The sequence below is a fragment of the Ornithodoros turicata genome, chromosome 3, assembly GCF_037126465.1.
Source record: "Ornithodoros turicata isolate Travis chromosome 3, ASM3712646v1, whole genome shotgun sequence".
Classification (NCBI taxonomy): Eukaryota; Metazoa; Arthropoda; class Arachnida; order Ixodida; family Argasidae; genus Ornithodoros; species Ornithodoros turicata.
In genome coordinates, this window is record NC_088203.1 from 3,395,580 (window position 1) to 3,407,277 (window position 11,698).

General features: G+C 45.5%; 1 long non-coding RNA gene across 1 annotated transcript in view; it reads right to left on the reverse strand.

Moving 5' to 3' along the window:
• Positions 1 to 481, reverse strand: part of LOC135387837 (uncharacterized) — a 223,149-nt gene extending 222,668 nt beyond the window's left edge. The window contains exon 1 of the long non-coding RNA XR_010421256.1: positions 346 to 481. This is a non-coding gene — a long non-coding RNA (uncharacterized LOC135387837). The remainder of the gene's footprint in view (positions 1 to 345) is intronic.
• Positions 482 to 11,698: the final 11,217 nt, after the last annotated feature.

The following is an 11,698-nucleotide window of genomic DNA, read 5'->3' on the forward strand; positions in this document are numbered from 1 at the left end:
AAAGAAGGGAGTCTACTAAACTGTGAAGTCATACTTTTGCGACCAGGCGCCCATAAATAAATTAGCAGACGGTATATTGTCACGACGTCATCAGATGGAAAACCTACAGATGCGCCTACGGTCATGGACCCCCTTCTAAGCACCCTCTACGTGAGCTCAAGTCCGTCTGTGTTAACGGCTACCCGACCCTATTTCCATCGGGGAGTCATAAACCAAGCCCCGCGTCTGGACAGCAGACCCCCACCGTCAGCCTCAATTCAGTGGCGCTATCGTAAAAATCTTAGGCCTAACATCACACGTGCAAACCCTGTTGCCAAACGCTGCCACGTGGAAATTCAAACTTACAAGGTTTCCTTCGTCGAATTCCGCGACGCACCCGTTCTTGGAACACACCACGGCACACTTTATGCACAAGCAGTAACAATGTCCACTTCAGTTCACCACGACAGCACAGACTTTCAACGTCAAGCATAACGCCACACCTTTCGAAACAGCACACGCAGCAGCAAGCGACGGTTAGATCACGTGACAGATTACAACGTGCCTAAAAAAGACGCTGCGTCACTGCAAGCAGCTCATGCAGCAACGTTATCAGCCGCGTGCTATCAGACTCACTGTCGACGCGTTTTCTTGTCTGCAATCTTTCTTTTTTTTTTCTTCTCTCTCTCTCTCTTTTATGACAGATTAATTGTGTCGCGTTTGCTCCGTGGTGTACTACCTTTATGTGATAGGAATAAAGGTTTGCAAACCACGGAGACTGCTAGAAGAAGAATGCTGTAAGGAGAACTGTACAGCGAGAACCAGCTAAGTGTGGAGCGGGTATTTCTCGTGAGTTGTCAATATTGTGTAAAGACATGGTTCCCGCGATAAGTTTTCAAACGCGTAATTTGTCAGTTCTTTGCACTGATGTTGGAAAATGAGCAAGGAAAGCGAGTTAAGGCAGCAGCGGCCAGGAAACTGTGTTGTCGTCTGCTACGAACTAGCACGTAGCAGACGACTCCTTTTTTGTTTTTCTTCTTCAGGCGTCTTTTCAGTAAAGTAGGAATATCTCAAGACAGTATTCTTCTTAAGACGTTCGTTGCAAGAAAGAGGTTGTCCAGGTAGACGCAGCGCGAATGCACTGATGTAAATGTGCCCTAAAAATCGGCAAGGTGCTCGCAGACGGTGTTGCTAACTACCATGCAGGGATGTGCTGTAACTACCTTTTGAGTAGTCTAACTATAACTACTAACCACTGTGTCAAATTACAGTTTAACTACCAGTATAACTACATCACAGCCGCATTAGTTAAGTCCACTTTGCAAATACTACGATGTAGCTGTTTAACTACATTTTTAATCAGTGATGTTTTGTACGCGTCGTTATATCTATGAAATAGCACAGAAATAGCGTAGAAATAGCACATCGGTGCGTGGGGAGAGAGAAGACAATGAACTCCCACAGTCGCAACAACCATAGCACAGCACGCGCCTCCCTAATACCTCCATACAATACAATACCTTTCACAAAGGAGTGAAGCTTGCCGCCTTGTCTGAGCAGGCACTCACTCCCCTCTTCCTTAGAACGTCATACCACCATACTGCAGTAATATGCCATGCAATGATAAAGTCATGATTTCCAATCTGACGACGGAGGCGGCGTACGCTTTCTAAATGTGTTATATGTGTGGGTCGTTATGTACCCTGATTAACACGAAATAGTACTTTCTGGCTCATGTGTCGTAGCATTTCTGTACGCAAACTTGACAATGAATGTCTCCATTCTGCGTCTAACCAGTCTACCTCGACCAATGCTCCGTGACAGCCAACCGTCCTGTTGCAACACGTTGGACACTGTCCTGACTCCCCGTCTAAAATTCTTGAAAAATGCGAACTAGTTGTAGCCCACTGTATAACCTAACTACTGTAGTTAACTACAAAAAAATAAGTTTAACTGGTAGTTATAACTACCGTTTTCGCAAGTACTTTCTAACTACATTTTAACTACAATGCAGTAGTTTAACTAGTAGTTTAGCTACAAGTAGCTAACTACTGCACATCCCTGCTGACGACCAATAACAGACGACAGCGACACGGTGCGCGACACTTCACAGTTTATTGCAGGGCTGACGTAGGTACAGAATCCGTTCACTGGTGGTATAGCATGCCGAAGACGAACGTTAAGGTGACGAGTTCGAGAGAAAATCGAACTGGGAGGTACCCGGGTTCGAATCCTGGTGCCGGCTGTGCTGTCTGGGGTTTGTCCTGGGTTTTCCTCAGACGCTCTCAGACATATGTCGGCACATATCCCTTATCCGGATCCCTTAACGAGTTAGACTCTCGCCCACCCTCTCCCACACACAAAATTCCTTGGTCCCTGGCCACATCCAGCCCACCAACGCTCTGTCCTCAAAGCTCGATCCCTTCACCTTAAAAATCTACAAAAAAAAACCACACTCTTAAAAATGAACTTCACCACGTAGCACGCTCCTAGTCACGACCTACTCTATACTAGAGACCTGGACAACTGGCAATCGCCTATGGGAGGGCCGGGTCATGGGATAGTTACGGTAGTGGCCACTGGAAGCGCCACAAAGCATTATTGGGGAGAGGGAATGACACTGTCACCCTTGCCACCGTCTCTCGTGCTACCAGGCTGTTGCTAAGCACGCGCTATTCTCTCTCTTACTGCTTCGTCGTTGTCAACACAGCCCACCATGCATCGCCGCGGTTTCGGCAAATCACGTGCTAACGAATAGTGCGAGCTAGCGCCAAATCGCATAGCCAAGCGGCGATTTCCAGAACTACTACCCCTGCGCTGGGAGCTTTGCGGATGTCCAGGTCTCTAGTACAGAGTAGGTCGTGCTCCTACACTCTTAAAAATGAACTTCACCACATAGCACGCTCCTAGCCAACCACCATCCCGAATGACAACGTTCTCGCCCCTGATTTGTTGAAAACGGGAGGAGGAGCCTATTTTGTGCTGTGCATAATGGGCACAAAATAGGCTCCTCCTCCCGTTTTCAATAAATCTAGGGCGAGAACGTTGTCATTCGGGGTGATGGTTGGCTAGGAGCGTGCTATGTGGTGAAGTTCATTTTTAAGAGTGTAGTCAACCATCATCCCGACTGACAACGTTCTCGCCCTAGATTTGTCATAAACGGGAGGCGGAGCCTATTTTGTGTGACCATTATGCACGGCACAAAGTAGGCTCCGCCTCCCGTTTTCAACAAATCAGGAGCGAGAACGTCTTCATTCGGGATGATGGTTGGCTAGGAGCGTGCTATGTGGTGAAGTTCATTTCTAAAAGTGTATAGGACTTCGATCCCCCCTTATTGCGAAGGGGGCTCATTCTTTCATTCCCCGCATCACCACCAGCAATGGGGGTAGAGTATCGCCCCCTGGCGATGAAACTCCCCATTCATAATCGTGTAATAAAGTCGCTGTATATGTCGGCACAGTTCCCTTAAAAGTCGGGCCAGGACGCACGTTTCCCCAGGGGTGACGTTGCCCACCTCTGTGAGACCGACAACGGCAAGCCCTTTCACCATCACCACCATTACCACCTATACCATCGGCTGCGCTGTCCGAGGTTCCCACGTCCCTACGCCGCTCATATACCGGGTGTTTCAGTTAAATCCCCGGGCTAAATAATCCGCGAACGGGTGCACCAATCCACGAACTTTCTTTTTTACAAGTATCTGTCCGATACCACCTACAAGCTGCACACCGTGTGAATGAGTGGGAGGCGCTCATTATTAAAATAAAAATGCAAATGAGTTTCGTCAAAAAGCGTAACTTCTGAAGCAGGGCGCTGTCGGTATTAAAATGGGTACTACCGCTTTTGAGACCTTCAATGGACACCTTTTAGAGAAAAATCTGCCATCGAAGCGGGTCATTTGTTGCAGTAATTAATTGGTTTCGGTTTACGTATTTTTGTCGCGGCTGGTCGCGGCGCAGCGCAAAAGGACGCTCTTTCACCCCCTTATCCATCAATAAATTACGTCCTTACATTAATGAATTACACCAATGAATTACACCAATGAAATACGCCCTTTTGCGCTTCGCCGCGACCAGCCGCGACAAAAATACGTAAACCGAAACCAATTAATTACTGCAACAAATGACCCGCTTCGGTGGCAGATTTTTCTCTAAAAGGTGTCCACTGAAGGTCCCAAAAGGGGTAGTACCCATTTTAATACCGACAGCGCCCTGCTTTAGAAGTTACGCTTTTTTACGAAACTCATTTGCATTTTTATTTAAATAATGAGCGCCTCCCGCTCATTCACGCGGTGCGCATCTTGTAGGCGGTATTGGACAGATACTTGTAAAAAAGAAAGTTATTCGATTGGTGCACCGGTTCGCGAATTATTTAGCCCGGGGATTTAACTGAAACACCCGGTATAGCTACAGTTGCTTCGCGGTGCTGGCACAAAAATTAAAGGATAGGAAGACACAAATTTCGCAGTGTCTGTCTCATTCACTTTGAGCATTTCTTCCAGGTCACTGCACCCGAAAGAATGCAACACAAGATGGGCAAAGGAGAGCAACCTATTGTACTATACGTCTCCCTCTTTTTTCCTTGCAGTGCTACAGGACTCTCGGAAACAACTGCGCTTCTAGATATCGGAAGAAAGCGTATAGAAAGGGAGGGGAATCTTTTGATGCTCGCGAAGGTATATCCGTCCGCTTCCAATTGTCATGGCCCTATATATATATTTTTTCTTCTTCTTTCCTATACTCTCGGACGCGGTGTTTGCTTTACCCGGAAGAATTTCTCCTGAACAAGCAGAAGCCCAAGCTGAAGAAGATGGGATGATGTCGGAGCAAACGCTTTTACTTCATCTATAAATACAATTACGATGGCGAGAGGAAAGTCGATTCTTTCTAACTTCTCTTCTTGGCATTTTCTTCTTGTTTTAGTCGCTCGCCTCGGATTTTTGTCTTTCTAAGTGCGGCGTGTTTCTCTTCTTTTTTTTTTGTTGTCATTTTCGTTTTGTTTGTATTGTTAGTAGACAAGGAAGGAAAAAAACTGTGTTAATAAACGAAACCCGAGGAATTACTTCGTTGATTTTGTTGAGAAGTTGGACATCGAATCATTGCACACATTAGTGATCATGGCCGACCAGCGACAGCTAGCGACTTTTATTTCGAATTTGCGGCTACCATAGCAAAAAACCGGAAGCTGCTGACAATGGACCTTTTCCATATTCGCGTCGCCCCTGGCGGTGGAATGTCGAACGTCGTGTCTTTCCCCTCAATAATGGTGACGCTTTACGAACTGGCACGTACGTTGCGTGGGAAAGTAGCAAAAGAAGATTGGAAGAAAAATGCGGAAAGAGTGAAAGCGCATTGTACTCATTACCAGACCTCAAATGTCCGCGTAACCTTGAAACCGATTATCTCCCCACAATGAACATGACAGTCGCCATCAGGTGGGTCCATGGCGATGTTTTCCGTTCAAAGATGGCGGACACAAGGGCTGGGCATGCGCATACGCGTTGTCGGAAATGGTCCATTGCGTCGCGGAAGAGAGACAACAAAAAATCAATTATAAATAACTGGGTGCTGATTTTTTGAACCCTTGCACACTGATCTTGATCATCATAAGGATTATTATTTGTTTTCTTTTTTTTTTACGGTTTGTGTTCAGAATGTTGCTTCAAAAGCAAACCAAGCTCAGGGTTTTTGTCATGGTTTGTCGCGACCAGCTCGACTGATTTCGACGAGCTCTTTCAACTACAAAACAAAAAGTTATCCACATCCATAATTTACACTACCATCCGCTCTTCTTTTGCCCTGGTAGCGAGACAAATGCCAAGTCAAATACACAACCTCTCACGAGACAATAGCCCTTGTGCGTGTGCACTTCCTTATGACCGCGTTGAAAAGAAGAACCCCCTTTTTCCCCAGGGAAAGCGACGCTTTCCCTTTCTTGCGTCTGCCTAGTTAATTATTGATTGTCAAGAAAAGAACAGGGCCAAGAACAAGAGGAGGACTAATTTGAAGAAAGGCGATAAGCGACGCTCACAAAACACGCCTTCACCTCGTAAGGAATAACTTAGCGCCCCCCCCCCCTTTTTGGAGGGTGTCTCTAAAGTATTAAGTGGGACACTGACGCCCTCTGCTTGTCTGAACCAGTTGTGCGAAGCAGGCGATGAAGGGATGGGCTTCCACATACTGGACTGCTCTTTCATTTTTAATTTCATTTAATTTTATTTTTATTTTTGTTCAATGGAGCTGCTGTCTTCTGAAACTGCCGCGAAGACATAAAAATAAGAAAGTGCGGCTAAAAATGACGCGTCATTGCGAAAGAGCTTTAAAGCCCGAGGTTATGTTTGGCTTTCGTCGGGTTGTCTTCGCGGCGAGGTATACGGTTAGAGTGTATGGCGTATTTTTTTTTTTTTTTTCACAACTCTTCTGCGCGTGCTCTGTGACCCTGACGGCGTCGGAGAGGGTTCTCTACATATGCAATAGATGGCGCCGGCTGTGTTTTTGGCGCGCGCCGAATGTGTTTCGCTGGACAGCCGCTAGGATACGACGCGAGTGTGAAAAAGGTCCATTGCGACTCATTGGATTATTTCGTGTACGTGCGTGCTGTTTTATGGGTTGGTGGATTTATGTACTATATATGTGTTTGGTTCCCTATTCCGCCGTATTTTGCCGAGTGACTCAGCTTATTAAGTCGTTTTGTGACTGGTGTTCCTTCATTGGCTGATGACTTTTGCGGCTTATTTTACTCAGCACAGTCGGCACAGTTCCCTTAGAAGTCGGCCCAGGACGCACATTCCCTCACGGCGTGAGTCGTGACGTTGCCCACATGCGTGAGGCCGACAACGGCAAGCCCTATCACCCCCCCCCCCACTCAGCGATTTGTGGCGTTTAACTGTATGGAGTTATTTATTATATTGCTGATCGGTGTAACAAATAGCACGATCTTGCACAAGAACAATGTTCGTGGTTGATCTTCAGCTATAGAGAGAGAGAGAGAACTCTCTTGATCTGCGCACTCTCTAGAAAACCCTCAACTCCTTCAGAGAGCCCGTAAGTGAATGAGTCATGTTGACGTCACTTCGTGACGTCATAAAGTAAGCAACAAGTAGCGCCGTTCCGTGTGAACGTTCAGCGGGAAAGGAGACCTAGCGGCTGCTCCCCACGCTGATGCTACGTCACACTGATCTGATTACGTCACGCAAGATTATCGGGCCGGGCCCGCAAGGCCAAGTGCCCGTTTGTGCCCGCTAAAGCAGTTGCGCACATATCAACAAAAGTGTCAACATCCATACACAACAGGTACCGCTGCAATTCGCGTTACACAGTCGTAACCGTCCTGTAATTTTTGTTAGTTACATTACTTTTGCTTTCTTTTCATAAAAGGTAACTGTCAAGTAACTAAGTCACTTTAATGCAACGACTAACGGCTGTAACTAGTTATATTTCAAAAAGAGCAACGGTAACTCTGTTACTACTTTTGCAGTCTAACTGTAACATAGTTACATTTTTGAGTAGCTTACCAATGGCTGCGTCGATGAGCAATGCCAAGTGTCATTTTCATCGCTCATTTGAGTCATATCATCCTTGAGAGCGAATCGCCGTAAAGAACGCAGACGTTTGCAAACCCCTTCCGGCACGCCTCCGAAAACACATAATTCATCCACGCCTCGTTACTATCCAGGGACAGAGTATCCCCTTATCTATGCCCTTATCGCAGCAGCATACGCTAATTCCGTGCTATAAAATAAATATCTGGTCGTGTTTTTTTTTTTTGTTTTTTTTAAAGCGCGGTTTAAGGAAAACGAGCTTCGAGAAAATAGACGCGAAGGGGAGCTTCCGAAATCGTGTTAGCGCTGGTGGTGAATCACAGCTTCCCCCCCCCCCCTTGCTCTCAAAATTTTATAGCAGCTTTCTTTCAGTAGAGCACTTAGCCTTTTTTTGGTTTTCCGTATATAGTTGGGTTTCTCAATTCTTCGGAAAGGGTGAACGCTTCTGTTGCGCGTCTCATTAAATTGTCTTGGAAAGCTTCGTTAGTCGCGTCAAATGGTGCGAATATGAGATTTAGAGTTTCAGATAAAGCTTTTTTTTTCTTTCTTTCTTGGTAATGCAGCGTGTACAATAAAGCAGCAACGACGCTGGGGTGGATCTTGGCATGCTGGGAGATTTTTTCCAAGATAAGGTACAATGGAACGCGTACGATGCTCTTTTATACTCTGTAGCAGACACGGATATAAGTTATTAAAAAGTGCTGCTGGGCTGTAGGAGCAAGCTCCTGAAAGTAGTGAGTTAGTTACAGTTACAGCTCGCTTTTTTTTCGGAAATGCAACCAATTACAGTCACAGCTACAGAATGAATACTTAGTTACCGCGTAGAGTTACGTTTTAGGGAACGATATCGAGTAAATGTAACTTTCAAAAATTTTATTTTTGGACTTGTGCCTATCAACAGTAATTACATAACACGCTAAATTACGTGATGCGTAAAAGGTAGCTCTTACTCAAAGTTATTGGCAGTATAACAGTATTCCATCCGTTCAGTTCAAACACATCCCTGTCCGTCAAATGTTAAAAAGTGTTAAAAACTGGGCTGTTTCGTCATCCATCTAGTTAGAACCGCTAAAACCATAGTGCAAGAGGAACACAGAAAAAAAAAAAAAAAATAGGACGGACAGCACTAACTGGCAAACCACGGATCAAATTCAGATTCAGAACAATACATAAATTAAATCAAAACACACAAACCAAATGTGTCCGTCAGCTGGAGCGCTGGAAGGAGTATAATTTTCACGACGAGAAGGTCGTTCAGAGCATGCAAACATGTGGCAAAAATATGGAACTACCCGAGTAATTTAACTACGGTTACATTTTACGGTTACTTTCACCGAAAGTGCTAACTAAGTGAAAAACTAAGTGAAACTTTTCGGAAAAGTAACGTGCTACTGTAACCAGTTACTCAGAAAAAGGGTCTCGTTATGTTTACAAGTTACTTATAACTTAGTATTTAAATACAAGACATAAATACATGTATCTATATTTTAAATGTTTTTTTAAACGAGACGTACTTAAATACTGTGCATCGCAGCTTTCGCCTGCTGGTGTACGAAACGGGCTTTGTATGTAGGTTATGTAGGTTAAAAGTGCAAATGTAGGTTAAAAGTGCAAGCCCGAAGATTTCGAATTGATGAACTGCGAGAACTGAACAGGTCAGCAGGTCTGTGACAGTCTGTAGCCTATCTTCTAGTAGGTTAAATGTATTCCTCTATCGTTAATTATAATTTCAACTACAATAGCTGTCAACGTACGACGAATTGTACCCCTGCCACACAGCAAATTGAATGGCATTCCCAGTGAATGGCATTCACCCCGAACGCCATTCTACATTGTATTGCTTCGAGCTACACCAAGAAACAGAATCGCATTCGCAAATGACGTCACTCTGCATGATTAAAACGCCAGGGCTGAACGTATGGGGCTATAGAGAGGTACATTTTCGTAATGTTTTTGTTTGTTTTTCGCGAAACTAGCGAAACATTAGATTATTTCACCAGCTCTCGTGTCATAGTATTATGACACGAGAATATCATATTTTTTTCTGATTTTGATTTTTTTTAATTTTTTTCCTGATGACACGAGAATATAATAGTTTTTCTGGTTTTAAGGTTTTTAGAAGTGCTGTCTATTCTGGTTTGTGTGTCTAATGTTGCTTAGCGCTTTTTTGTTTTACCTGTAGTATTTACTGTATTGGTGTTTTGTCAATTAGAGTGCACCTCCGTGTAGGCTTCAGCTGTTGGTGAGCACTGAAAATAAATAAATAAATAAATAAATAAATAAATAAATAAATAAATAGTGGTTATAGGATGATCTCTTTCCACGCCGAGACTGGGAGGTGACACCGGTTCGAATCCTGGCACCGGCTGTACTGTCTGAGGTTTTCCCTGGGTTTTCCCGAAGACTTTCCAGACGAATGCCGGCACAGTCCGTCCTGCTGTCCTCTCTCCATCTGTCCACATCTGTACGCCGCTCATGGCCACAGGTGCTTCGCGGCACTAACACCGAATTTTAAAAATTAGATTATTACACAAAGTCGTTGCTTTTTCGACGACGCTCAGTTGGATAACTATCACAAGCCAACACGAGTGTCGATCACACGGACGTGGGAGTCGACTGGGAACGAAGTTACTAAATTCGTGATAAAAAAAAAAAGAAAGGAGTACGACTTCTCATTCGTGACTAATTTCTCCTAACGGTTTATCGTCGTTGTTCTTGATACCTCTCTTTCTGGCGACGGTACACTATAAAAAGGGAACTTCACCACATAGCACGGTGAAGGCCAACCGTTGCACATAGTGATACCGTTATCACTTTTGATTTATTAGAAAGCGCAGAGCATACGCCATTTTGGGGCAATTAACGTAACCACTAAATGTCACAAGGTGGCGATGCTGGTGCTGGTGAAAGGGCTCGCCATAGTGTGCCTCACAGTGGTGGGCAACGTTACGACTGACGCCCTGGGGGGAATGTGTGTCCTGGGCCGACTTCTAAGGAAGCTGCGCCGACATATGATATGTCTGAAAGCGCCTGTCAGAAAAAGGCGTACGCCTCTCGTTCTTAACCAATCAGGAATCGGAATGATGTCATTCGGGATGCTGGTTGGCTAATAGTGTGCTGTGTACGCAGTCGGTGCGAGAGGAAAAAGCGGCTGAGTTCCTCGAACTCATTCGCTGGGCGAGTGCCATTCGGATGCAGTAGAGTTTGGTTTTACCGTGTGACATGAAACGAATGCCATTCAGTGTGTGGTCCTGTAAAGCGTGCTTTGCCTGCCATGCCTAGCTGCACTACGGAAAAGGCCAACTTCGAAGCCAAAATTTATTTATTCCGTGTTAGCGCCGCGAAGCAACTCTGGCTATAAGCTGCGTACAATCGTGGATAGATGAAGAGAGGAGAGCAGGAAGGAGGGAGAAACAGAGGGGGGGCTCAGTGTGCGTCCTGGGCCGACTTCAGCGGGAAAGTCCGCGGGCAAAACCCTCAGACAGCGCAGCCGGTGGTAGGATTCGAACACCCTACCTCCCAGTCTAGAGCACGACCTTTGGGGTAACGACCAATGAGCGAACTCTTTTTATCCATTCGGTCATGCCGCCGGTAAACAAGTTCAAGTTCAAGAAACATCTTCATAGCGCACAGCGAGCATTATGCGCCGCCTTTGAAAGGGACGGAGAACAAACCGGGGAGCAATACCGATATCAACGACTTAACAATAGAGGGCCCCAGTGCCGCGGCTCGATGTGCGCTTGGAATCGATTCGAGTACGTCCAGTTGGAGTCAACAGAAGGCGCAAGCAACAGCAATGCCTGATATTCAACCAGGCGTGTTTCGTGAAGGAGACGTCGGAATACGTTTTCCAGGAACGTTACAGGCTGTCGCGTTGCGCCACCTGCGACGATTTGACACTTCTGCGAGGTTTGACGAGTGGGGCGTTTTCGAATAGGGGGCGCAGCATTAGAGTACGCAATAAACGAAGCGTACCGTGAACACCAATGAAGGTAACGACGCAAGCGATTTTTAGGATAGAGTTCCCGACCCGCAACCCATAAGGCAAGCGCCTTGCAGTTGCCAAGCTGTAGCCACAGTATTCATTTTGTGAATGAATTTCATCTCACGAAAAAATGAAAAAAAGCACTTTTGCTCCCAAATATTGTCGCTGAATTTAGTGTAATACCCTGTGACACG